Raw genomic sequence first — 27117 nt, forward strand, 5'->3', positions numbered from 1 at the left:
AAAATTCAAGCTCGTATTCCTCATTAATATTCAAATTTAATAATAGTAGAGTGCCGTGCTTGAGTATCACTAAATGGAAACTTAGCCGCACTTGACGCGCGCTGAAATATGTGCTAAAATCAAAGCCGTGGGAAACGTTACATTTTAAAAGCCTGAAATGCAGCCAAACATTTTGTGTATACAAATATAATATACACACATACACAATTTATGGCCTGTAACATATTGCCTTTAAAACGCTTTCAGTTCATTCAGCGTTGCGGGTAATTCAAATAATAACTTCCATTATTTTCCCTTGCCGCATTTTACGCTGAAAAAATATTAAACTCTAATAGGTGCCAGTTTTGGGCATTTATTTTGGCAAATAATAGTTAAGTGAGAAGTGAGCTTAAAAATATTTGCTTTATTTGTGTTTTTTTGGATTTATATACATATTTATTTAACGATATTGCTGCTATTTTTGTCTAATTCAATAATTTCACACAGATACATTTCAATGTTGTGTATACCACCTGTCCGCCCGCTTGCATCATAAAAGCCAAATATTGATAAATTTTATTGCTTTTCGGTAATTTTTATTGGTAATTATTTATTTGATTTGCGTATTAAAGTGCTGTGAATGTATATATGAATGTGTGGTACTTAAAATACGCAGTTTTTGCAAGTGTGCGTTTTATGCAAATTTTTATAGAGCGCTTTTAAACGTGTCCGTGTGTGTGTTCACAAAAACTAAGTGGCCTAAATATTAGTTTGTAAGCACCGATTTATGACAACTATTTAAATTATTTGTAAATATTTGCTATTAATTTCAAGCTCTTTTCATTAAATGTTTACATAAAAATAATGTGATTTTAAGTGCGAAATTTTATTGCTTTAAAATAATCAGTGTTTTGCTCTCAAAGCTAAATACCCTAAATAGTTGCGCGAATAGAAAATGTTTTAGCACAAAATTTCACTTGAATTTTTTCATACATATAACTGATATGTTTGTACATTTTAAGTGTTGAGACCCTGGCTGGCGGTTTCTACTATTAAAGCGCCACTGATGCATCAGCCTCTTTAAAGTTGAAATGCAGGCAATTTGAGCTGAAGAAAGAGAAAATTTACAAATAAAATTAGTATTTAGTAAAAGAAATATTATTTAAGTGGAATGAAGTTAAATAAATGAGTACACTCGGAGACTCCCCAAAAAGCTTACTGCGGTACAGAGTAAATAAAAATTTTCCCTCAAAACTGATTTCTGTTTATAAAGACTTACTCTCATTCCCAGCAAAGAAAATACATTTCTACTTATATTTGAACCATCCTAAAGGTTTAGTACATACAGACAACCATCTGCACAATGCAGAAGCTGCACTAGTGTACCCTTCTAAAAATATGCTTGGCATCCTTCGAAGTCAGGGATCGAAAATAATTATTATTTTAAAATTGTCAATGAAGAAAATCAAAAGCTTTCAAATATCGTAAAACAATTTCGAATACTCATCTATACATGCCAATTCTTTTTTGGCATCGTTTCTAGCACATAAAACTATAAGAATTAATCAGAATTTATAAGAAATTGAAATTATAAGAAAAAAGAGTCTATTAGCATCTTAAAGCATAGCCCTAAATCCAATTTCGAGCTCAAGAAATTATCTTTCATTAATATGAAGCTAATATAGAGATTAATATTTATTTAAGTAGTATGAATGCACTTGGAAATTTCTTGATACGAGGAAATTATTTTCGATATAATTTTTTTGTATAGCGCCAGATGGCGCTAAATATTAAAATAATATTTTGATTTTTAATTTTTTAAAAGCTTTAGCTTGATTTACATAGACATAAAAACATTTCGTGCAACCACTTTTTTTACGAGGGTTATTTGAAAAGTCCGAGCAAAGTCAGAAAGATGGCACTACTGGCGCATATCGAGGTTATGTTTAATTAGTAACATCTCTTAAAAGAACATTCACCAAGTTTAAGCCAGCTGAATCCATTCATTTGTGTTTGATATACGTTTATATCGAGGAAGTCAAGTGATTTTCTATCACAACAACGAACCAGCTCGCGCTCATCAATTGTCGGGAAATGGGGTTCGAACTCGTTTCACATTCCCTATATTCTCCAGACTTGGCTCCCTTGGACTATCATTTGTTCCCCAATTTGAAGAAATGGCTGGCGAGAAAAAGATTTTACTCAAACGAGGAGGTGATCGCAGAAAAGAATGACTATTTTCCAGGCTTGGACGAATCCTATTATTCGGAAGGGATCAATAAACTAGAACAGCTTTGAACAAATTGTATAAACATAAAAACATGAAATAACAAAGGTTCACCGCAAACAGTTGAATATTTTTTTAATTTTGCATAGCCTTTTCAAAGAGCCCTTCAATTACAATTAAAAAAATCATATATAATTTAATATCAAAAATAATTTTTGCTTGTAAACGATATTGAACATTTTCTTACATATTGACGGATTTCGAACAAGTGTGTTATACGAGTTTGAAATAAAATTGGCAACATCGGATGAGAAAGAATTGTCAAAATCGGAAACGATTTTTGAGCGACTTCATACTTGCACTTCTCTAGTCTATAAATTTATGAGCTATAAAACTGCTTAATCGAAATTTCTTTTAAGATTCTGATTGAAAAGTGTGAAATTTTGATGGAAATTTGTGTATTTGTTCTTTAATTTTTACAAAGTTTGAAACTTGGACTTACATAGTTTTTGTAGTAGAGTGAACTATGCTTTCATAAAAAATATTAGGTGCGCAACTAAGTTCTCGCTGTTTTTTTGATGAAAATGCAACTTTATTCTGAAAGAAATGGTTACAAGTGAATGATTGAAAGTATTGCCCATCGCTGGCTACTACTCTTTCCAATCTTTCTGGTACATCTCGTATGCCGAAGCGGTAAAACCATTCATCTTTTTATGCTATCCACGGATCAAGCCATTTTTTGATATCTTCATATGAATGGAACTGCTGGTCAGCTAGAGCATGTGCCATCGATCAGAACAAGTGATAATCGGACAGCGCAATATCTGGAGAATATGGCAGGTGGGGTAGGATTCCCCTTTTCAGTGTTTCCAAGTAGGTTTTAACGGGTTTGGCAACGTCAGGCCGAGCGTTGTCATGCTGTGGAAAAACTGTTTCATGCCTCTCCGCGTATTGCGGCCGCTTCTCGCGCAGTGCTCGGCCGATGATGGTTTCACTTGGTTTCAACAGTTCATAATAAATAACACCAACTTGGTCCCACCAAATACATAGCATAACTTTCGCAGCGTGAATATTCGGCTGAGGCGACGACGCAGAAGCATGACCGGGCAGTCCCCATGACTTTCTGTTTTTTAGATTGCTGTAGTGAATCCATTTTTCATCACCCGTCACGAAGCGATGAAGCAAACCCTTCCTTTTTTTCCGCTGGTGCAGTTGTTCACAGGGGAAAAAATGACGTTCAACATCCCTTGGTTTTAACTCATAAGGATCCCCTGTTTCTAAATCATTCCCAAAGCATGCAATCGCTTGGAAATGGATTGGTGTGTAACTTCTAATACTGAAGAAATCTCTTCTTGCGTTTGACACGGATCCTATTGAGCAATGCCTCCAATTCTGCGTCTTCGAAGGTTTTTGGCCTTCCTTCACGCAGACGGTCGTCAACTTTGAAGCGACGGAACCAATCTTGGCACGTTGTTTCATTTAAAGCAGCATCTCCATTGACTTTTTGTAGCTCTCGATACGCTTCAACCGCCGTTTTTTTCGAATGAAAGAGGAAAATCAACACTTCCCGCAAATGACGATTATTCGACTCAAAATCCGACATTTTCACAAAACCAAAAGTATACGATACCAAAACAAAATCTCTAATGTGTCGAAGCAGTTTGCTTACCATATGTCTAAGCTTGGTTTATGACGTTTAGGTTATGTTAGAATCTACTAGCACACACTGCTGGCGGCATCTTTGACAAACAGCGGGAACTTAGTTGCGCACCTAATATTAAAATTAAATATCATAAGATAAAGTATAAGATATATGGTACGCAGTTAGTGGTTTTAGAGGAAGAAAGCAAAAAAGCTTTGGCGAAAACCGAGGCAAAATACCGTACGACAAAGAAAGTGCATTTGAGACTTGAAAAGCTAGTAGCTATGTACAATAATAGTCAGTTATTCCATCTGCGGCATAGTTACTTGAATAAAGGCTTCCTGGAAGTTTTTAAGTCCGAACTGTGTGAACTTTCACATCAAAAACTAAGGCGCTTAGACCTCAGCTTGTAGAGCTGCCTAACTCATGCAAGAACAAACAAATATTAATTATTTTAATTTCTTTTGTAAAATTTAAAATATTTTTTTCAATTTCAAACAAAGTCAGCGTGCAAAAATCCGTGCACACAAAGTCGGTGGTGGTCTCGAATAAAGCCTATTGAGTAAAATTGGCGCTTGTCGCAAATAGCCATATCTAAGTGTGACAGCTATTGAATTCAATTTGAAATAATTATATAACGAGCCATGGCACAAGAACGGAGTTGTAAGCTTTTTTATTAATTTAATAAATATTGCTTTAACCAATTTTTTTTTCAGCACAGAACGCGTAAAAGTAAGCCACAATCCATGGCACTGTCGAACGATTCCAAACACGTCAGAAAATCACTTTATCAGTAACGCGCACGGTTTAAATTCATAAAAAAAGTAAAAAAAAAACGGCACAGAAGAAAAAAACGACTTCATTGCTTCAAAATATTTGCAACTAAGTGATGCGTAAAATTGGCATTCCTGTCAGTATTTGAAGTGTATAAAGACAGGCGCTTGGAAATATTTCATTGCCAGGAACAGAAAACAAGCAAAGTGAGTAGAAATACAAGATAAAAAAGCATGCATAAAACAGACAAAACGCAAAATGGCAAAAATTGCGAATATACTAAGCATAAAATACTAAAATAAAAAGGAAAAAAATGCATAAAAAAGAAATTAAAAAAAAAGAAAAGCACAACAATGGAATGTTGATAAGCGCAACGCATAACATCTTAGGCCAACTCAAGGTTTTCAGCTTCATCACTTGTACACTTTGCTTGATTTTGCTCGTTAAACAGTTATTTGTGTAGCCTTAACTGTTAAATTAATTTTAACAGTTTGTTCGTTTGCCGCAAAAACCACACGCTTTGGCCCAAAGTGCAGTTAACTCAACTAACATACACACAAACACACACAAGTGGACTCAAACTAACTTAGTGTACAAACAAATCGATTTGTTACGCCAATGACAGGTGTGCGCACGTGCGTCTAAAAGGCGCTAGGGCTCAAATCTAAGCACTTGGCTAAAAGCCAGGTCAAGTTTTTGCTAAACAAAAAGCTGCTGACTGAGAAAAAGGTGTAAAAACTGACCTGGGTTAATGCCGTAAAACAACTGCTTATCAGCTTTCTGTACGTATGCCTTTTTCGTTCTCTTGGTTTTTTTCATTGTATATACAGTTGTTGTACTGTACTTCCCTCATTTGTATTTGCTCAAACAAGTTTCAGCTTTGCGGTGGGCAACGAGCGAATCAATTTGGCGACTTAGCTTCACCTAAGCTAACTTAGTAGCATATCGTGGCACGGACACCCACGCACACACACACAAAACCCATCGCTTTGAGTGCTCAATACGCATACATATACGAATGATGGATTATGTTTACTTTGGTTGAAAGTAGCGCAATATTGCCAATGACTTTTTCTTAGTTTTATTTTTTTCCTATTTTACGTGCACTTTGTGTGGTAATTATTTACAGTTTTCCGCAAATCCCTTGCTTCCTCTCCCCTTCCCTCCTCGTTACTATTTAGTTTGTTTCTTGATTTTTTTGTGTCGCTCAATGGACATCACAACTTGTGCGCTAAAGGTGTGACAGGCCTAAGCGAGAATTTGTATCTCATAAATATTTTGTTGATCTATGCATTCAGGTTGAATTCATTCATATTCAAGTTGGTGTAAAATACCATAAAATATCTATTTCGTAGTTGATCAGTTAGATTCGGTTGAATAAATCCTTGAATTGCTTTGGCCTTTGACACTGCCCGAATATGAAGATGTATGCTTTGCAGTGGATAGCCAAAATATACAGCAAGTATTGTAACCCATGAACTGCTATTTAGTATAAGAAGTCAAACTAGTCCGAGATGGAGTAGTACTGCACCAGTTGCAAAATGTATAATTTTAAATATATGCCAAAAAAATATTTTTTATTATTAGGAAGAAACCAAAACGAGGTTTCATCGGCATGTTGAAAATACTAGTTGCTTTCATTAAAATAAGAGAAAGATAAAAGTCACTCATGGAGCTCAAATGAGTAGAAGAAAATTCCTGTGGCTAAGGCCCGAAAATCCTGAAGAGAATGTACACCCTGATAATTAGATGTGATCTTTTGAAAAAAGATTCATGAAAGCACACCAAATGAACTGGAGTACAACTGCCTTTGAAAGGGAGTCCCTGCCTTTATAGGACTCTGAACTTAACTGAAAGCATAGATGCTGGGATATTTGTCCCCAAAACAAAGCTGACGGTGGCGTTACGTAGTTTTAAGAGCATCTCCTATGGGAAAATGTATGTCATCTGTATGCGTGCCTAGATAAATTGCAGAAAATCATCCACAAAGATCAGATTACCATTCTAAGCAAAAGCCCGGCTGCACTGCAGCCTTCACCTTCCGTTAGTTTTTTAGTTCCATAAACTGACTAAGATCTGAGCCTTTTCTGGAGATAAGATAACATACCAACAAGGAGCTCAAGATACAACGACAACAATGTCCATATAACAAGATTTAAAGAACTTATAAGCCTCTTCAAGAATAATCTGAGAAGCTCACTGGTATTCTCGTCAGGTACTGGAGATGGTGAGGTCATCTGCACAGGGTCGGGGTATGGACTTATAAGTCTTGACCACTCTGGGACTCATTTTCAGAGAAATCGCCGCATTTGCTGCGGTACTATATCAAAAAGGGGAAGTAAGGGCGCTTAACTCAGCCCATTATCACCTTGGATTTCTTAAAAGAAATGGATTTTGACGAATATTATGAAGGTCATTAAAGGGCCTTATGCTCGAAATGCATTCCTCTATTACACGTGACGCTGAAGGCTCGTTATATTGGGTTTGCTTTCTAAAAGGAACAGAAAGTATCTTTTTTTTTTATTTAAATTTTTTTGTTTTTTATTTACTTTGATAAAAATTCAACATTTTCTGTACTCGTACTTAACTTTTATGACTTTTTAATTCAATTAGCTCTTGTGGCAAACAGTCGCTGACTTGAAATTTAGCACGCAAAACGGATCCATGTCACGCCAAGTTAAGCCATTTCACGTAGCCAGGGACTAGAACGTAATACTGGCAATGCCAGCAGCCTTTTAGGTTTCTTCAATATTGGTTAGCCCTCCTTTGCTAATCTGGTAAATTTTGCATATAAACTATGGAAATATAAACTACTAGCAAACCCGGCCCGCTTCGCTGGGCACACTAAAATAAAATAGATATGGTTTAGAACAGAAAAGATATGGTTTTCAAACTATTTATTTCTTGATTCTTTATTTGTCTTTGAGTAAATATATAATGTTGTTGGCTTCCCAACATGTGAACAGCCAACGTATAGTTGACCATGGGTGAATACTGGTTCTTCTAAATTCATCCCGCATATTTCTAAAGTTTGCCCTTGTGATTTATTGATAGTTATTGCAAATGCTAAACGAATGGGCAGTTGCAAACGCTTGAATTCAAATGGCAATTCAGGTGGAATCATTGGAATTCTTGGTATTAGAACGTCTTCATTCTTGAATTTGCCAATTAAAATAGTTGCTTGGATAACATTATTCATCAATCGTTTCTTCTGATGTCGCGTTATTCCGGGCATTTCTCATGCGCCTATTATTATTTGTCGAACGACCAATATGATTACGTGATTGCCTTGGCATTTGTACTGTAATAAACATGATTGTAATTATGGTATTCTGAGATTTTAATATAAAACATGTTTTTTTTTCAATTTTGTGGAAAGCCCAGATCAGGATTATTTTATTTTGTTGTTATTCTCTTAAATCATTTTTTTTCTTCTGAAAATTGTTGACAATTTGCTTGATAAGACTATTAATTTTTTCATCAAAGTTACGCATTTTTCGTGATCTTCTTTCGCATCCTTTAACAATTTCTTTTGTTTTTTCACTTTTTTTTACCATTTTTTTCACTCATGGTGTATCGTAGCTTATCGCATATGAACCGAAAAAATAAATCCACAAAACATAATTTCATTTAAACATTCGGATTTCACATTAAATTCTCAAATTTCGTAAGAAATTATTTACTGTTCCTAAATCCACTCCAAAAAAATTCACAAAAAATGTTTACACTTTGCACTTACGTCTTCTCCTTATGACGTCCAAATCAGAAAGAAATATTGACACATTGTAACTCACACTGTCAACTTGACAGTTCAGTTCCGCCCCAAGCGTTAAAAAAGTAAACGGCATTATGGCTGGTTCAAAAGAACGCTGTACGCGTTGCCGGTGTTCCGAATTACAACCAAACTTTACGAAACGCATTTTCAATACTTACTTAACAATGTGTGCAAGTTTGGTTTAATTCGGTGCAAAGACACGGCGGGTCCACGTTTTGGCATATATTTCGAGACCCTAGTCATCAATAGGTATGAAAATTACCCCGTTTTAAAGCACTTATCAACAGCTTTTATTTGATATCCATATTGTACATACACAACCAAAGGTTACCCGGGTCCACGTTTTGACCCTTATCTCGAGACCCCAGTCACGGAGCGGCATGAAAAATACTCTCTACTAAAGCATTCACCAACAGCTTCCATTTGATATCCATATTGTACAAATACATCCTAGGGTTACCCGGGTCCACGTTTTGGCCTATATCTCGAGACCCTAGTCACGGAACGGTATGAAAAATACTCTATACTATAGAAATCATCAACAGCTTCCATTTGCTACACATATTGTACAAACACATCTTAGGGTTACCCCGGTCCACGTTTTTGCCTATGTCTCGAGACCCTGGTATCCAATTCTTAAAATTTCAAAACACAAACATTCTCCACATGTGTCTCTTCAATGTGGCAAAGTTTGGTTAAAATCGGTTAACCATTCTCCGTAAAGTTCATCACAACGCGAAAAACGGCTGAATTTTTATATGTTATATATAGATTTTAGGCATTTATGTGAAGGAAAATTATTAAAGTTGCCAGATTGCCAAGTCGAATGTATCCAGAATGGATCAATTGAATGGACTGAAACAAGAGGGCCAGATTGCTAGTTTCATACTGGTTAAATCGCTGTTGGAGTAATGATAAAATCACTTGAAGCTATTCTAAATTATATTTAAATATTTTACAAAATACTAACAAAACGTTTTTTTTAATTAATTTTTAATTGAAGTCCTAATCTATTGGTGAATGAATAAGAAAGCAATTACTGGACGGTTATGGGAGGTAACAGGCAAGCCAAAGGCTTAATTGCGAAAACATCAGCAAGAAGTTCCAAAATACTTCTCAACTTACCAATAAATCTGCTGTAGTAGTCCGTTTCTACTAGCCGTCACGCTTTCTACTGGGCAGCGCAGAGAATCGAATCAGCGAATATTATGCGTCCAAGAACGAGAAGCAGCAGAGCTCTTAGTGCATTGGTGCACCGCTTTTACCAGATCCAAATTTTGCGTCCTAGAACCATCATATCTGGAAGCAAATAAACGAAGTGACCTCTTGTCAAAACACCTTGAGTATATTTTTTAAAAATACTTTAATCCGGAAAGCCTTTAGGCGAATGTAGGTTAATGAGATAGATTAACATGCATTAGGGTGGGTTAAATTGCATGAAACGCATGAATGCATGAAATTTGTTTTTCGAAAACGCGCTCAGTGGTTTTGGATGCTACATAAATTTTAGGAAAAAGTTTCCAGTAGAGCAAAGTTCTAAAGTCAATTTCGAGCTTTCCAAAATTTTTAAAGTTGCTATATTTAATTATTACAAAGTTCACATGAAGATGAATATTTACTAAGGTATTTTTTTTTTTTAATTTTTTTCTAATTATAAATTTTTTGACAATTATCAACGTAAAACAAACAAATATTTTGGCATTCGACCTTTTTTACTTTGAGAACTAGGTGTATTTTTTTACTTTCTCGCCATCTCTATTTTCGCATTAATTTTAAATAGCTTCTTTTCAAATCTGGTGCGTATTTTTTCTTAAAATTTCATGCAGATTCTAAAATTGGTAGGCCCGATGCCGAAAAAAATTGTGCCATTGAAATTGACCCGCCCTAATATACATACATATATATTTAATTGGAGCGTCCACCCTTTTTGGGTGTTTGGCCGAGCTCCTCCTCCTATTTGTGGTGTGCGTCTTGATGTTGTTCCACAAATGGAGGGACCTACAGTTTCAAGCCGACTCCGAACGGCAGATATTTTTATGAGGAGCTTTTTCATGGCAGAAATATACTCGGAGGTTTGCCATTGTCTGCCGAGGGGCGACCGCTATTAAAAATGTTTTTCTTAATTTTGGTGTTTCACCAAGATTCGAACCTACGTTCTCTCTGTGAATTCTGAATGGTAGTCACGCACCAACCCATTCGGCTAGGGCGACCGCCCTAATATACATACATATATATACCTATTTGACATTCTTCATTAACTAATATAATTTTTTGAAATCATAGCTATCAACTTCAAACATTTTTCCTTTAAAATTCCATATTTCATACGAAACGAATATTTCATTCCCAGTTTCAGTTAAGCGCCACAATGCCGTGTTATTCTTTTGCTTTGGCTCATTATGGCCTCATCTTTGAACTTAATGAACGTGTAATTGCCCATATTTGAATTGCAATCAGCTGCTGGAAGTCGCTCATTAAGGTAATGGATTTACGCAATGGAAGAATAAATGAATAAGAGTATTCTATTTGCATAAATACATGGCCATATAGTTGTAGGTATATTATTTGATGAACACAAAAGTGGTCAAAGGTGAAGGAAAAAAGCGAGAGCTTGAGAAAAAGAAGAAAAATGTACGTATTTTTAATATCACGGTTGATTTTCTTAGTAGCTTCATTTTATAAAAATAAGTTGAAGGGATTCGCTTGAAAAATAAAATACATGTACCTCTTCCTCTTCTTATCAGCTTCAGTTAGTTCTAGATAGGATATTGTATGATAGGATAGGACATTGTATGATTGTATGATTAGTATGATCACACACCTCCCGCATTTATTATGAAGGCACCACATATACTTATGCAAATTCGATCGTTTTATTCCTGTGCCGAACATAGGGCCTCAACAAATTGTTTCCAATGGCCCCGATTTTGAGCTGGTATTTTAACTTCACTCCTTGCTTTATTCGTCTTTTCCATCTCAGCCTCAAAAATCCTTATTAAAATTTTATACGGTCTTCCACTGCTGCAAATGGTATGCGGGCTCCATTCCACTGCAGTTCTTGTGACAGCGTAATTAAGCATGTACATGGCCAAGCTAGTTCCATTTTCGTCTGATAATTTCCTTAACAATAGGGATCTGCTTTGTGGCTTGCCAAAGCAAAGTGCATTGAATGATATTGGAATGGAATGGACCTTACGCAGACAACGGTTAACAAACACCATATATCGGCAGGTTTTAAATTATTTATGTATTATTTTTTAACTTCAATTATTTTCTATTAAAAATATATTTCACTATGTTACCGAGGCCACAAAAATTTTAATTTTTATACAAGATTTATAAAAATTCGACCAATTTTCATCAAAATTTTGAAGCCCTAATCAGAAAAATATTGGGAACGCAGCCCATAAAATTTCAGTAGATAAAATGGAAATTTGAAGTGACACAAAATTTTCGTTGATTTTCGGTAATTTTTTCCGTTGACGGGTTGCGCATTTTCTCCATAGAACGAATGCACGCAATGTTTTTTTTGATAATTTTAGGGGGTTCATAAGAAAATACTCGCTATGCACTTTCACTAATTTAGCAGAAAATGTAAGCAAAATATGCATAAGGAGGCGCAAATTAATCATCCGAGTGGAAGATTTATAATTCTATTTTTTGCAATTTGTTGTGAGAACTGTACAGCTGGAGTATATAAACAGACAAGCAATAGTGCACGTAAAGAGCAAAATAAAGATTTTCATCACTTTCCTTTATTTAGTGAAAAAACGATTCAAAACCAAAAACAGATGATTAATTTTGCGTCACCTTTGTAAGCAGGAAATTTCGCGTTTCTTCTGTAATTTATTTGAGGTAAGTAGCGAGACTGGCTTTTAGTAATAATATTTCAGTTTGTAAGATATTTGATACACAGTAGGCCTCATGGATGAAATTTCGATTCGTTTTTGAGCTTGATTTTTATGCTCTAGCTCAAGATGAAGCTCAATTTATGTTTGTCCTTATATTCTTACTTAAGTGATAGATTTTAACAAAAGCTTGACTGATCTTAAATTTTCCCACTAAATACTACGCTTGCTAGAATAAAGATGAAATTCAATTTTTTTATTTGGCCATTTTGACTGTTTGATTCCTTCAAATACTTTAGATGAAAGATGGAGACTTAAACTTGCATCATTATCTTTTCCAACTCTTGAATCACTCATATGCATTTTAGATATGGTCTTAAGCTCTTCCAACGATTCAGTCTTTATTTTCTCGATCGTTGCAAATCTCCATCCTTTCGTGGATTTTGAAATACATCGTTTTGATAGAAAATAAATTCCGAGTACACCAAAACTCGTACCATTGTTAAATCTACAGAGAAGAACTAAAATTGAAAACTTACGAGTGCGTTCCTGGCATGAAAAAGCTTCACATAAAAAACCATCAGATGCTCCGGGGCGGAATAAAACTGTAGGCTTTTTGATTTGTGGACAATAGCAAGACGCATACTACAAATTGGATGAGCAGCTCAGCGTAACACCCAACAAAATGTACGCGTCGATTATATATATAAAATATTTATTTTTGCCAATCGATGGTACTGCGGCGTAGAATTTATTTTACCTACCTATCAAAGTCGTCAACAAATAACATAAATTTCTGCTCAAACACTCATAACATATAAAAGCTAATTAAAGCTTCATTAATATCAATCTAAGGCGCACGCCCTTGCCATATTTATACTCACCAAGAACGATGTGATTTAATGCGCTAACGTGATATTTGCATGCTTCACATATGCACATAATGGTTACATGGAAATTTAGCTAGCAAGACACATCCTTCAACGCACAGACATACATACAGGGGCCGCGTGACTTGTACATACTCGCACATATGTGCGTATGCCACAAGAAAGACAAGAAGTGTCAAAGTGTTGCAAGCCAAATTACGCTAATTAATAACGTGACATTTTATAAATCCCAGCGATCTATCTTTTGAGTAACGTCCCTGCGATAAAGAAAGAAAGTAGGTGGGCAAAGCAGTAGACGTAGTGTTGCCACACACACGCTAGTACAACAGTTAGCTATTTATTTATGGGTATGTGTTCCACCAAAGAACACCCAGCATTTGACAGCCATGCTGGGTGTCCTTCGGTGGGTAACTTCCCCTTTGATAATGCGAGCCAAAAGCTGCTAACTTCATTTTGTACCCACATTTTTATCTAAATCGGAAATGAAGCGATTATTTAGCTAACAAAATGGCAGCTAACATAGCTGACACATTAGCAACTATACAGCCACTTACACTTTGTACACTCCACATACACCCAAAGCCTCTGACAGGGTGCGCGTGCAATAATGCGGCATGCCTCCGTATTAAGTTGTTGATCAAGCGTTTTAGGCAGACGAAATGTCAACTGCAGGAAGTTGGGCGAGGTGGGCGCTGTAAATTTCGGAAGTGAGAAAGGTGGCTAAGTAAGAGAAAAAAATTAACTAATATACATACATATAAAATGTATATTAAAGTATACAAGGTGGCGTAAAATTAATCACCATATCGGGAGATTTATAATTTTTGCAAATGGGGTCGCCTCACACATATTTGACACTTGTGAAGCTGTCCAGTGCAGTATACAAAAATACCAGCAATGGAGCGCGTAAAGTTATATAAAGATAACTTTCACTCCAAATAATTTGTTTTTATTTAGTAAAAAAGTTATTCAAAACCAAACTTGCAAAGAAATTATAAATTTTGCGCCACCTTGTACACCCAAAATTTTCAGTAACCAAGTGAAATTATCGCAATGCGGATTTATATTTTTTTCTTCGCTTTACGCTTCTCGTTCTTGTCCCTATCTTTCTCAGGAAGCGTGTTTTTGTTGCTTGTAGTTGTTATTTTTTTATCGTTTACACATCATACTTTGATAATGCAACATTTAAGACATCATACGAACGTGCCGCTAAGCAAAGTGCGGTAAGTAGGCGATTACTCTGTGGAGTGATGCGGTGGCGGTGGTTAGGTAGCTGGGGCGTTAGAAAAATCGAGGCAAAAATGTTTGCGTGTTTCCAGCAATTTGATTTTCCTATTAAAAAAGTACGCTCTAGGCTACAATAACGGCAACAAAAGCAATAAGAAACAATGCCATTATGACATTCAAATGAATGCGCAGGTTATCGAGTACGAAAACTGTGTGTAATGTGTGCCAAAATTCAGGAAGAGAATCTATGTAGGCGTTATGGAAAATTTCACGCTATACTATTAAAAAAAAAACTAAAAAAATTTAGAAATAGAAAAAATATAGAAATATCTTCCCTGCTGAATGGAGAGTGGCAGAAATTGAAAAGGTGCTCAAACCGGTAAAGCCAGGCGATGAAGTATAATCTTATGGTCCTATCTGCCTTCTACCAGTTCTGTCAAAAGTGTTTGAAAAAGTTTTCCTAACACGTTTAATGGTTGTTTTTGAATGCAAGCAAATAATATAATTCCAAAACGTCAGCTCTGTTTCAGGAAAGAGCGTTCGACAATTGAATAGGTCCATAGAGCCGCCTAAAAAATGAAAACAGCGCTCGCTACAGGACGACAGAAAAATCTAACATATCGATTAAGACTTGTGAGTGAATTTCTCATAAAAAGGTTAATTCTTTTATTAAACTATGAACCGCATTCACCTGATTGAGAGCTTTACTAATCGATCGATGCGCCTTTAAGGGTGTAGGGTACATAAACTTTTTTGCCGGTTTTTTATTTGTTTTGCATATTTTTTTATGCTATGCCACTGTTTTAAGCCTATTCGAGCAAAGTTGAGCATCCGCCTTGCCAGGGCGGGCATCTATTCCTGCTCGATCTTATAGCATATTTCTCTAACTTATAATTTTCGAAGCCCATATATGCTATAACTCAAAGCTGTGCAGTACTTCTTTACATAATTTACTAGGCGAAAAATTGAAAAATCGAAAAAATCTTCTCAGTGATAACTCGAGAATCTTGCAAATGCATTTTTGTTTCTTCGTTTCAGATGATTCTGCTGCAAGATCTGATGTACATCGTAAAACAGCTTTTTATGAGGCGCCGGAGGTTGCTGGATTTTTAATATTTTGCAATAAAAAATTAGAAGATAATACTCAAGAAATTTCTGAACAAGTTAATACTATCTACTTCGCAAAAAAAAAAATGTTATTCACCAATTAATTTTCTTCACTCAACCTGATAAAGATAAATTTGTGGCTGTAGCAAAAATCCACTATTAAGTTGCCCTATTGTCGACGCTTAGTGCCCGTTTTCGAAAACCTCTGGCATGAAACATCAAATGATAGAAAACGTTTTTCTAATAGCGGCTACCCCTCGGTAAAGGTAAACCGCCAAGTGTGTTTCTGCCATGACAAAGCTCCTCAAACTCTAGGCTCCTGGCTTAAAACTCTAGGTTCCTCCATTTGTGGGAAAACATCAAGACACACACACACCCCACAAATAGGGGAAGTAGCTCGGTCAAATACCTTATAAAGGGTGTAAAGGGTTATGTTGAGAAAAATTGTTTTGAAATATTTCTTTTCTACTGGCTAAGTTCCAAAGAAATATTGTCTTAAACAAGTAACTGCCCCTAAATTTAGACTACATTTAATGCATCCACAATAATGATGCCAGTCAAGAATTGTTCTTACACGAAATACAGTTTACTAGAGCATACCTTGAGATATTTGGTGAGCGATGTTTTTTAAATAATATTAATATATCTAATCCTTACATATCCATATAAGAGTTTTTTAATCATAAAATTACATTTTCTTTTAACGCATGCTACTCACATCCACTTTGTCGCTAGTCCTCTGCTGCTTGCTAGCAGTGCAATGAGGCCAGAATTGTTTACCTAATCGTTTATCAGATACTGAAATGCTAACAAAATAAAACAAAAAACATTCAGCTCGCAGCTACACATATAAATATACATCGGTGCAGAGAGTTCAGCAAAGTCTTATGGATGCCAAAATATGTAAAATGATTGAATTCTTGAGCGAACGACAATAATCGTTTTATGCCATGGCATATACGAATAGTAACTCAAAATATGTATACGCGCACACATACATATATGAATAATAATATGAAGGAAGCGGAAACAATACGATTACTACCACAAAAACTAAAGCAGTGAAGCGGAATCTCCAGATGGATTGCAAGAGTTTAACAGGAAAATAAACTAAGAACGTCACAACAGAAAGAAAGGGAAATAAGTGCAATGAAATATAAATGAAAATCGGACTTATTCCACGAATAATAATAACGAATAGTTGATAAAATTGTATGACAGCCAAATAAAAGGAATAAATGAAGGGAAGCTCCTGTAGCACTAGGAACTTGTGACGAGATTGGCAAGAAAACATTAAAATTTTGGCCTAAAAAAACAAGCGCATAAATTGTGCTGTACAGCACACCAAACGACCTGTCATTCGGTTCTAACGCAAGTGGACTTATGCTTATGATTGCGTACACGCGTTGAGCTTAGCGCTTGCTTCTATAAAAATTGTCATAAAGGAAATCGATTTGGGACCAAAAATAAATTAGTATTTGATTTCCATGGGCTATTTTATTTGGCAATGTTACCTAGCTGATTTTGATGTTCACAATTGATAGGCATACAGAAGTGTAAGCTTGCTCACACACACACGTTCGCGATAGTATGTCAGTGAAGGCGCACAAGCGAAAACAGAAATTCGGCCGACCCAGAGGCCGTACCAAATTATTTGCCAACAAATATGCACAAACATATATTTTCAGCGGTAGCAAAGTTTTGCGTGCACATAGGGTAGCCAAAAACAAGCTGAAATACTGAAAATTTATAATGTCACAATGTCCTCGATATTGGAAGAGGAAAGGCGGGTATTTTTGTTAATTTGAGATCGGCTGATATTTAATAGTGCCGCAAAAGCGGTAAAAACTATTTTTTTTACGAAATAAAAAACAAAACAAAAAATTTTATAATTGAAAAAGAAATTCATCTAAAAAATTTTTTTAATGGGAAAGCGATGTTTATCACTAGAAATAAAATTACAAAATCTCTCAAAAATCGGATTGAAATATGACAATTTTCCGAAAATGAGCTTTGCATAAAAGAAAATTGTCAACATCGCTTGCATACAAAATTTTTAATGGGAACGCGATGTTTACCACTAGAAATAAGGTCTCAATATTAATCTGATGGAAAATAAAAAAAACTAGGTAATGTTTTTTATTGGAATACAAATTATTTTTGTGACAAAATTTAATAGAATTAAGAAGATAGAAATAAAAAGAATTATAATTAAAATTTTGTATTAATTGGTTTTATTTATCATTTTTAAAATTTTGTATTAATTTGTTATCATTAGAAATGTATTAGAAATGGCATTTCAAGTTTTAATCTGACTGAAATTTTTTACTAAACAGCTATATAAAAATAGTTAATATGACACAATACTTTTAATAAATAATAATTAAAATTCTATAGTTTGTACCCTACCGAAGAGAAATATTGCTTACGCATTTAAAAATATGAATTTTTAGTGTTTTTGTACAAAATTTGTAAAAAAGCTACCTTTCACCCTTTAAAATACAAGAACTTTGCGGCACCATTAAATATCTCGAGACTCACAACAACTAAAGGTCGTGAACTCTATAAAGCTGCAAGAGAAACTGGCTGTGAATTTATCTCCACCGGCAAACCTACTTATTGGCCAACAGACCAAAATAAAACTCCAGATCTAAGTGACTTCTTCTTCTTCTTCTTAATTGGCGCGATAACCGCTTACGCGATTTTGGCCGAGCTTAACAAAGCGCGCCAGTCGTTTCTTTCTCGTGCTAACCGGCGCCAATTGGACACACCAAGTGAAGCCAAGTCCTTCTCCACCTGATCTTTCCAACGCAGAGGAGGCCTTCCTCTTCCTCTGCTACCACCAGCTGGTACCGCATCGAATACTTTCAAAGCCGGAGCGTTTGAATCCATTCGGACGACATGACCCAGCCAACGAAGCCGCTGGATCTTTATTCGCTGCGTTATGTCTATGTCGCCGTAAAGCTCATACAGCTCACGTTCCATCGCCTGCCATATTCGCCGTTGCCAACGTGCAAAGGTCCAAAAATCTTACGCAGAATCTTTCTCTCGAACACTTCAAGCGTCGCTTCATCGGATGTTGTCATCGTCCAAGCTTCTGCGCCATACGTTAGGACGGGCATGATGAGAGTCTTGTAGAGTGTTAGTTTTGTTCGTCGAGAGAGGACTTTACTGCTCAGTTGCCTACTTAGTCCAAAGTAGCACTTGTTGGCAAGAGAGATTCTACGTTGGATTTCAAGGCTGACATTGTTATCGGTGTTAATGCTGGTTCCTAAATAAACGAAGTCTTTTACAACCTCGAAATTATAACTGTCTACAGTGACGTGGGTGCCGATACGCGAGTGCGCCGACTGTTTATTTGAAGACAGGAGGTACTTCGTTTTGTCCTCGTTCACCACAAAACCCATTCGCTTTGCCTCTTTATCCAGTTTGGAGAAGGCAGAACTAACAGCGCGGTTGTTAAGGCCGATGACATCAATATCATCGGCATACGCCAACAATTGTACGCTCTTATAAAATATTGTGCCTGAGCGATTAAGTTCTGCGGCTCGTACGATGCTCTCCAACATCAGGTTAAAGAAGTCACACGACAGCGAGTCACCCTGTCTGAAACCTTGTTTGGTATCAAACGGTTCGGAGAGGTCCTTCCCAATTCTGACGGCGCTGCTGGTGTTGAGCAACGTCATCTTACATAGCCGTATTAGTTTTGCGGGGATACCAAATTCAGACATAGCGGCATACAGGTAACTCCTTTCCGTACTGTCGAATGCAGCTTTGAAGTCGACGAAAAGATGGTGTGTGTCGATTCTCCTTTCATGGGTCTTTTCCAAGATTTGGCGTATTGTGAATATTTGGTCGATGGTAGACTTTCCAGGTCTGAAGCCACACTGATAAGGTCCAATCAGTTGGTTGACGGTGGGCTTCAGCCTTTCACACAATACGCTCGCTAGAACCTTATAGGCGATATTTAAAAGACTAATCCCGCGTAATTGGCACAAATTGCAGGATCACCCTTCTTATGGATTGGGCAGAGCACACTTAAATTCCAATCATCCGACCATATTTTACATAGGAGCTGATGCATGCACCTTACTAGCTCCTCGCCGCCATGTTTGAATAGCTCAGCCGGCAGTCCGTCGGCGCCCGCGGTTTTGTTGTCCTTTAGCCGTAGCAATTCTCACTTCGTCATGGTCGGGTAACGGAACGAAAATTCCGTCGTCAACGATTGGGGTATCGGGATCTTCACATTCTCTATGACATGCGCAGCTGTCACCTTTTAACAGGTTCGAGAAGTGTTCCCTCCATAATTTAAGATTGCTCTGTACGTCAGTCACCAGTTCGCCGTCTTTGTTCTTACAGGAAAACGCCCCGGTCTTGAAACCTTCGGTAAGCCGCCGAACTTTCTGGTAGAATTTTCGGGCGTTGTTCCTGTTGGCCAGCATCTCAAGCTCTTCGCACTCACGTATTTCGGCCTCTCGTTTCTTCTGTCGGATAATACGTCTCTCTTCCTTTTTCAGCTCTCTGTAGCGATCCCACATGGCTCGCGTTGCGCCCGATCGCAGCGTGGCTCTATAGGCGGCATCCTTTCTTTCTGCGGCAGCATGACATTCCTCGTCGTACCAATTGTTTTTTCGGGCTCGCCGGAATCCGATTTCTTCTTCGGCGGCGGTACGTAGGGAACGAGAAATGTTGCTCCATTGCTCGCGCATGCCGGTGTGTTGGGCAGTGCTCTCCGAGAGCAGGAGTGAGAGTCGAGTGGCGAATTTTCTGGCTGTCTGTTGTGATTGCAGCTTTTCGATGCCGAACATTCTTTGCGTAGGTAGATGTACGTTTTTTGCTGCACAGAGGCGTGTGCGCAGTTTGGCTGCAACAAGGTAATGATCCGAGTAGATGTTGGCTCCTCGTATCGTACGTACATCTAATACACTAGATGCGTGTCTTCCATCTATCACAACATGATCGATTTGGTTTCGCGTTTTTCGATCAGGAGACAGCCAGGTAGCTTGGTGTATCTTTTTATGCTGGAATCTGGTGCTGCAGACTACCATGTTTCGGGCCCCGGCGAAGTCGATCAGCCTCTGTCCGTTACCGGATGTTTCGTTGTGCAGGCTGAATTTTCCGACTGTGGGACCAAAAATTCCCTCCTTGGCCACCCTGGCGTTGAAGTCGCCAAGCACAATTTTTATGTCGTGGCGGGGGCAGCGCTCATAGGAACGTTCCAAGCGCTCATAGAAGGAATCTTTGGTCGCATCGTCCTTCTCTTCCGTCGGGGCGTGGGCGCAAATTAGCGAGATGTTAAAAAATCGCGCTTTGATGCGGATTATTGCGAGACGCTCGTCCACCGGAGTGAACGACAGTACTTGGCCACGAAGTCTCTCTCCCACAACAAATCCGACCCCGAATTTGCGCTCCTTTACATGGCAGCTGTAGTAGACGTCGCAAGGTCCTATGTTTTTCTTACCTTGCCCCGTCCATCGCATCTCTTGGATGGCTGTGATGTCAGCCTTTACTCTCACGAGGACATCAACCAGCCGGGCAGAGGCACCTTCCCCATTAAGGGACCGGACCTTCCAGGTGCATGCCCTCAAGTCGTATTCCTTATTTCGTTTGCAGGGGTCGTCATCAGTGTTGGAAGTTCTCATCCGAGGCTTTGTTGCTGTTTTCATTGGGGGGGCTTTTTAAGTGGCGGGTTCCAAACCCAGCGCACAACCAGCTTTGCTGGGATGCTTCGCCTTCTCACGTTAGCTCACTCCCGAACGGGTGTTCGGAATCTAACCAGAGGATACGTGGGCTAATCCCGGACGTTGTGAGCTGCTTGGACCATATGTAGAAGAATCGTCCTGGCCACTCCCAAGTGAATGGCGATCAGTAACTTTCCCCACTTGCGTGGACTTCTACACATGGAACCATCCTCCAATTGACTTCTTCATTGTAAGAAAAAAAATCCTTGCTAGTATATGAAAGAACAGACCTTAATTCAGATCATTCACCCGTCTATTTAAAACTAAGTGAAGGCATTGAACTTAAACAACAAGCGCCTACTCTGACCAACAAGTTTACTGATTGTGAGTATTTCAAATATACGCTTAATCAAAACGTTCAAAAACAAAATACACTCTCGTCACATAATGAAATTGATGAAGAAGTATTATTGCTTACCCAACAAATCCAAAATGCCGCATGGTATAGCACACCAACTCAAACAGCAAAACAAGCTGGTCTTCGTTATCCAAATGAAATATATTCCCTTATCGCCGAAAAAAAGAAAGTTAAGAAGAAAGTGGCAACGAACCCGACAACCATCGCTAAAAACTTTGTTAAATAAAATGACTCAACATTTAAGAGAAGAAATTAATAAACTTAAAAATGTATCCTTCAATCACTATATACAGGAACTAACAGCGGAAAAAAGTATTGACTACTCCCTATGAAAATCTACAAAATACCTGAAAAGACCGACTATACAAAATCCTCCAATTAAAAAACCCAATGGCTTGTGGGCTAAGAGCGATATTGGAAAAACGGAAGTCTTTGCTGATGACTTAGAAAAAACATTTACAGATATTCCTCAAGCTGAAAACCAGTTCTGTTTGTCTTCGCCTGCAGAGATAAAGCGTGAAATAAATCTCCTGAAATCTAAAAAAGCACCCGGCTTGCATCTTATCACCGCTGAAACCTTAAATAATATTCCTCAAAAAACATTGATTAAGCTAACAAAAATTATAAATGCATGCCTTAAGCTAAAATATGTGCCAACATACTGGAAAATTTCAGAGGTAATAATGATACCAAAACCTGGCAAAAGTCCTCACGAAGTGTCATTATACCGTCCAATTTCCTTTGCTACCTATAATGTCCAAACTACTCGAAAACATAATTCTGCAGCGGGTAAAGCCATTGATTGAAAACAAACGCCTTATTCCTACGCACCAGTTCGGATTTTGAGCAAAGCACTCAACAATCGAACAAGTGCATAGGATCTCAAATGTGATAGAAGAAGCAATTGAAAAGAAAAAAGTGTACTCTTCCATATTTCCCGATGTTGCTCAGGCCTTCGACAAAGTATGGCATGACGGACTACTCCATAAAATTAAAATCTTGCTTCCGAGGGAGTTTTCGGACCAATTTACTTCGTATCTAAATAACCGATATTTTAGGATCAAGTGTGATAGCTCTTATTCAAGCCTAAAGCGAATTAAAACCGGGGTTCCACAAGGCAGTATCCTTGGCCCTATACTTTACGTGCTTTTCACATCTGACCTACCGGTTTCTGAGACTAGCACTATAGCTACCTTTGCTGACGATACGTGCATTTTAGCAATTGTAGACGATGAGACACAGTCCTCTCGCAAACTTCAGGAAGATGTTAACAAAATCACCGAATGGACTACAAAGTGGCGTATAAAACTTAATGAAGCCAAGTCACTTCATGTGGATTTTACAAACAAAACAAATCAATATCATCCTGTATATATTTCTGGCTCGAAAATTCCTTACTCCAATGCGGCGAAGTACTTAGGGATGACGCTTGATGCCAAACTATGCTGGAAAGAGCACGTTAAAATAAAACACGTGGAATTAAACCTCAAAATACAAAAATTAAACCGGCTTACTGGAAGGAGGTCTCCTCTTTCCATACAAAATAAACTTTTAATTTAAAAACAAGTATTTAAACCTGTGTGGACTTATGGTATACAGCTATGGGGCTGTGCCAAACAAACTCATATCGAAAAAATACAACGATTTCAAAACAAGTTCCTAAAGAACGCAGTAAACGCACCATGGTATGTGAGGAACACTGATTTACATCGTGACCTAAAGATGTCATTAGTATCAGAAGTTGTCAAACATTACGCTGTAGCTCATACCGAAAGGCTCGAAAAACATACTAACCCGGAGGCTCGGCGACTTGCCAATTTAGATGACCAATGCCGGAGACTTAAACGAAAAAAACCAAATGATCTTGTTCCAGAAATTTTGATGACTGACAAATATATGTAAATTTCTGTCAGGTGTCTTCCAGTTACATATATACGTATTTCCTGTAAATACTCTTGAATTTAATAAAATAATATTACTTGATAGTTGTGAACTAAGTGTAATAGAATGAAATGTATTTAAATATTTATAACGATTCAATAAAAATAAAAAACCATTAAATATCTAGCGATGTAAACTAAATTGGAGAATACGAGTTTGTTTTTTTCAATATACAACAAAACAATTTTGATATCGACTTTTTGTTTACTCCCCTAATGTACATGGCATACGGACATTTAAGCGAAGATATGTGCATATGCCCGTTAAAAAAAAATAAAATATTTGCCTTATTATGCCTGCCTATGTATTGTGCACTATACAGTTGCTATGTTGCTTGTATGGCCTATTTGCCTACTTTTGAGCGCTTACACAGGTCGTTGGCGTATGCTGCTGCAATTCCCCTTAAATCTTATGCCATGTTAAAAAAAATGCTTTTAAAAAATTTTTCCCCATATATTGCCACACAATTTTAAATAATCATACATAGTTATGTTTTATTAACCTTTCAAAAATCGCTGGATAAATTCTGTATACTTACAATTTGTATGCTGTGCTCATTCTACACTTGCGTGCTTCCATTCATGTGCATTGCCTATTTACCACTACCTACATTTGTTACATATGCTGGAGGATATTAAATATACAAATATATATATTTATCTCTGCATATCAGTGTTTGTTTGGTTTAATAGGGAAAAGTGAAAAGAGGCTAAAGCCGAGATAAAAATTGTCTGCTTGTGCGATTTATTTTGTATTATTCGCAAATGTGTGTGAAGTGGGTTACGGCACTACCAATGTAAGGGCGCTTTAAGTACTTTAAATAGTTCGTATGTTAAAGCAAAATCACCAATTACTTCCAATTGCTTGGAACTGAGGATGAAAACTTGTTAAATTTGTACAATAAGAGGAACACCTTCGTTAAATGAACTATGCGTTCCTCTTTAAGCAGTGAATGGGAATATCGAATTAAAAATAGTCTACTTTTCGGCGATATGTGAATTTAATACACGTAGATTTAAGAGTGCAATGCAGATAGAATAGTTCATGGAGATGAATGTAATATTTATATATTCCAAAAAAAAAAGTATTTAAATTGAAAAAAACAAGTATTGGAAAATCGAAGAGTGACTGAAAGAGATTTAGTAGAAGCCCTAGGCATCTCATTAGGCAGTGTAAGCAATATTTTGACTAAGGCAACTAAGGCATTGGGTCTCAGAAAGCTGTGTGCGCAATGGGTGCCGCGTACGCTAACAATGGAACAAAAATACATTCGAATGCGATTTTCTCAGCGACATTTCAAGCATTTTCGAAAGGATAAAGTGGATTATGTTCATCACTACGGATGAAACGTGGATCTAACGCCATAATTCTAAAACAAAACAAGAGCCTAAAGAATGGTGTGAACCTGGTTCTTTGGCTGCGAAACGAGTTCGTGCCCAGAAATTGGCCAAGAAGGTGTTAGGATCAGTGTTTTGGGTTGCGAAAGGAATTTTGAACTATTTGCAAACTGGTAAAACAATAAATTCTGAATATTTTTGTAACCTTTTAGACCGCTGAAGAAAACAATGTGTGAAAAAAGAGCCAGTTTGCAAAAGAAAAAAATATTTTTCATCAGGCCAATGCCACGTGTCATAAGAGCATTTTGACAATGGCTAAAATCCTTGAATTAAAGTTCGAATTGTTGGAGCATCCACCGCATTTACCAAATTTGGCCCCTAGCGACCTCCATCTGCTTCCAAATCTAAAAAAATTCACGTGTGGAGCGTTTTTCATCAAATGATGCGGTCATAATAGCTCTGGAAGCGTTTTTTCAGCCCTTCCAGTGCCTCACTTCAGGGGTGGAATTTATAAATTGGAGTCTCGTTGGAACAAGTGCATTGATGTTCAGCGAGACTGAAGAAGGACTAAATAAAGGACACTGAAAACAAAGTATATTTCAAACCATAAAATTGTGTTTTTCTTGTCGAACTGCAAAACATATTGAACAATCTAGTACTTAGCTGACAGTTTTTTTTTGTAATATAACATAACAGTAGTACATTTCCTGTATTTATTCTGTAGGTGCAAAGTAACAATGACATTACTAGTCTACAAGAAAAAATTTGTGACTAGATTAGCAAAATTAATGAATTAATTTTCACATTTTGGGAGGGGGAGGTCAACTAAATACTCGAAAAGGGTGTAAGCGCCAATTACATACATATATTTTCACAAAATCAGGTTCTTGTAACTCAATGGAACTTTTACTTTCAAAATCCAAGATTTTTTTCCTTTGAAGCTTTTTTATTTTAGAGTTTTGCTTTAGTAATTTTTACTTTGGAATTTGTTAAGTATCTAAAATAATAGTGGATATTTTGAATAACACATGAATTATTCTATTATTTCTAGTAATAAAATAAAGTGAACAAAAATTTAAAAATAATAAAAAGAAATTGTATAACTTAAAATTTCAAAGTAGATACTTGTCGTTGGAAAATAAGAATATATACAACTAAACACGGATATGAAAGTGAATATCAAGTTATTTAAGAATTTGCAGTTCCCATAAAATTCAAATCCTTTTTTATACACGACACCCTAATCAACTCATTTTTTTAATTGTTTTTAATACCATTAGTTTCCTTTAATTTTTTGTAATCTTAGTAGCCAACAAAATTTCACAAATAATTACGTTAAAATATCACCATTTAAAAATAGAAAAACTCAGACAATCCATTTAGTTCGATTTTTTCGCGTACACCAAATCGTTTGAGCAACACGAAACAACTGAATTGTAGGAATTTCGAATTTTACGAGATACTGCTTGTTTCCACTTGGGGGTGTTAAAATTCTCGCCGCTATCCTGCTGTGAAGTGATTCAATTTTTGAGTGCATGCAAAATACCTGACAGTGGAAAGCAACTGACAGTTCCAACAAATAGTTCGAAAATCCATGCGTACTGAGAAAAGCGATATTCGAAGCTTCGCGGTGTTAACAGGCCGCTGCTTTTAAAAATGTTTTCGCAACATATAAATTCGAGCATAAAAAATGTTGCTAGGTTAGAGTGAAAAATTCACCAAATACGCATTTCGAAAAAGTCTAATTACGATATACGATTGCTAGTTAATATTGAGGAGTAGCAACATTGTGTTGTGCAAAGTGGAGAGATGATAGCAACATGTTGATAAACATTGCATAAGACAACGTATGGAGTGAATGTATCAGAAGGTAAGTTGTGTGCTTCTATATACTGTAAGCACCCATACGCAGTTGCTGATATTTCTAAGCGAATTTCATATTTTTTAAGATACCCTGACAGGGGATGTTTGAACTTTCAATTGCGGTTTTTTCGCGTTACTTCACTTCATAGGCTGCACTGTTTGTCGAAGTTGAAGAGTTATGAGTTCTTGCTTTTGTGACGCAGTAAAATGGGCAGTTAAACATTTGACCCAACTATGCGCTGACCATTGTTTCATGGGCAGGCAATCAGTTATTTCACTATCACTATCGCGTGTGACAATCTGCTGAGGATGAATCGTTCGATGCATCTTTGTCTCGCTTGAAATGATTTGATGTTTCTTGGTGGGATTAAACTAATGTCAGTCTCATGCTTGGTATCTGTTCACGTG

General features: G+C 36.9%; 1 long non-coding RNA gene across 1 annotated transcript; it reads right to left on the bottom strand.

The window, feature by feature from the left end:
* Positions 1-588: 588 nt before the first annotated feature.
* On the bottom strand, positions 589-26227 carry LOC128867755 (uncharacterized). The gene is made up of 3 exons (XR_008455017.1): positions 26121-26227; positions 9523-9696; positions 589-1086 (listed from the first exon to the last, which is right to left on the bottom strand). It is a non-coding gene; the product is annotated as an uncharacterized LOC128867755 (long non-coding RNA).
* Positions 26228-27117: the final 890 nt, after the last annotated feature.

Source organism: Anastrepha ludens, chromosome 6, assembly GCF_028408465.1.
Source record: "Anastrepha ludens isolate Willacy chromosome 6, idAnaLude1.1, whole genome shotgun sequence".
In the NCBI taxonomy this organism is placed as follows: domain Eukaryota; kingdom Metazoa; phylum Arthropoda; class Insecta; order Diptera; family Tephritidae; genus Anastrepha; species Anastrepha ludens.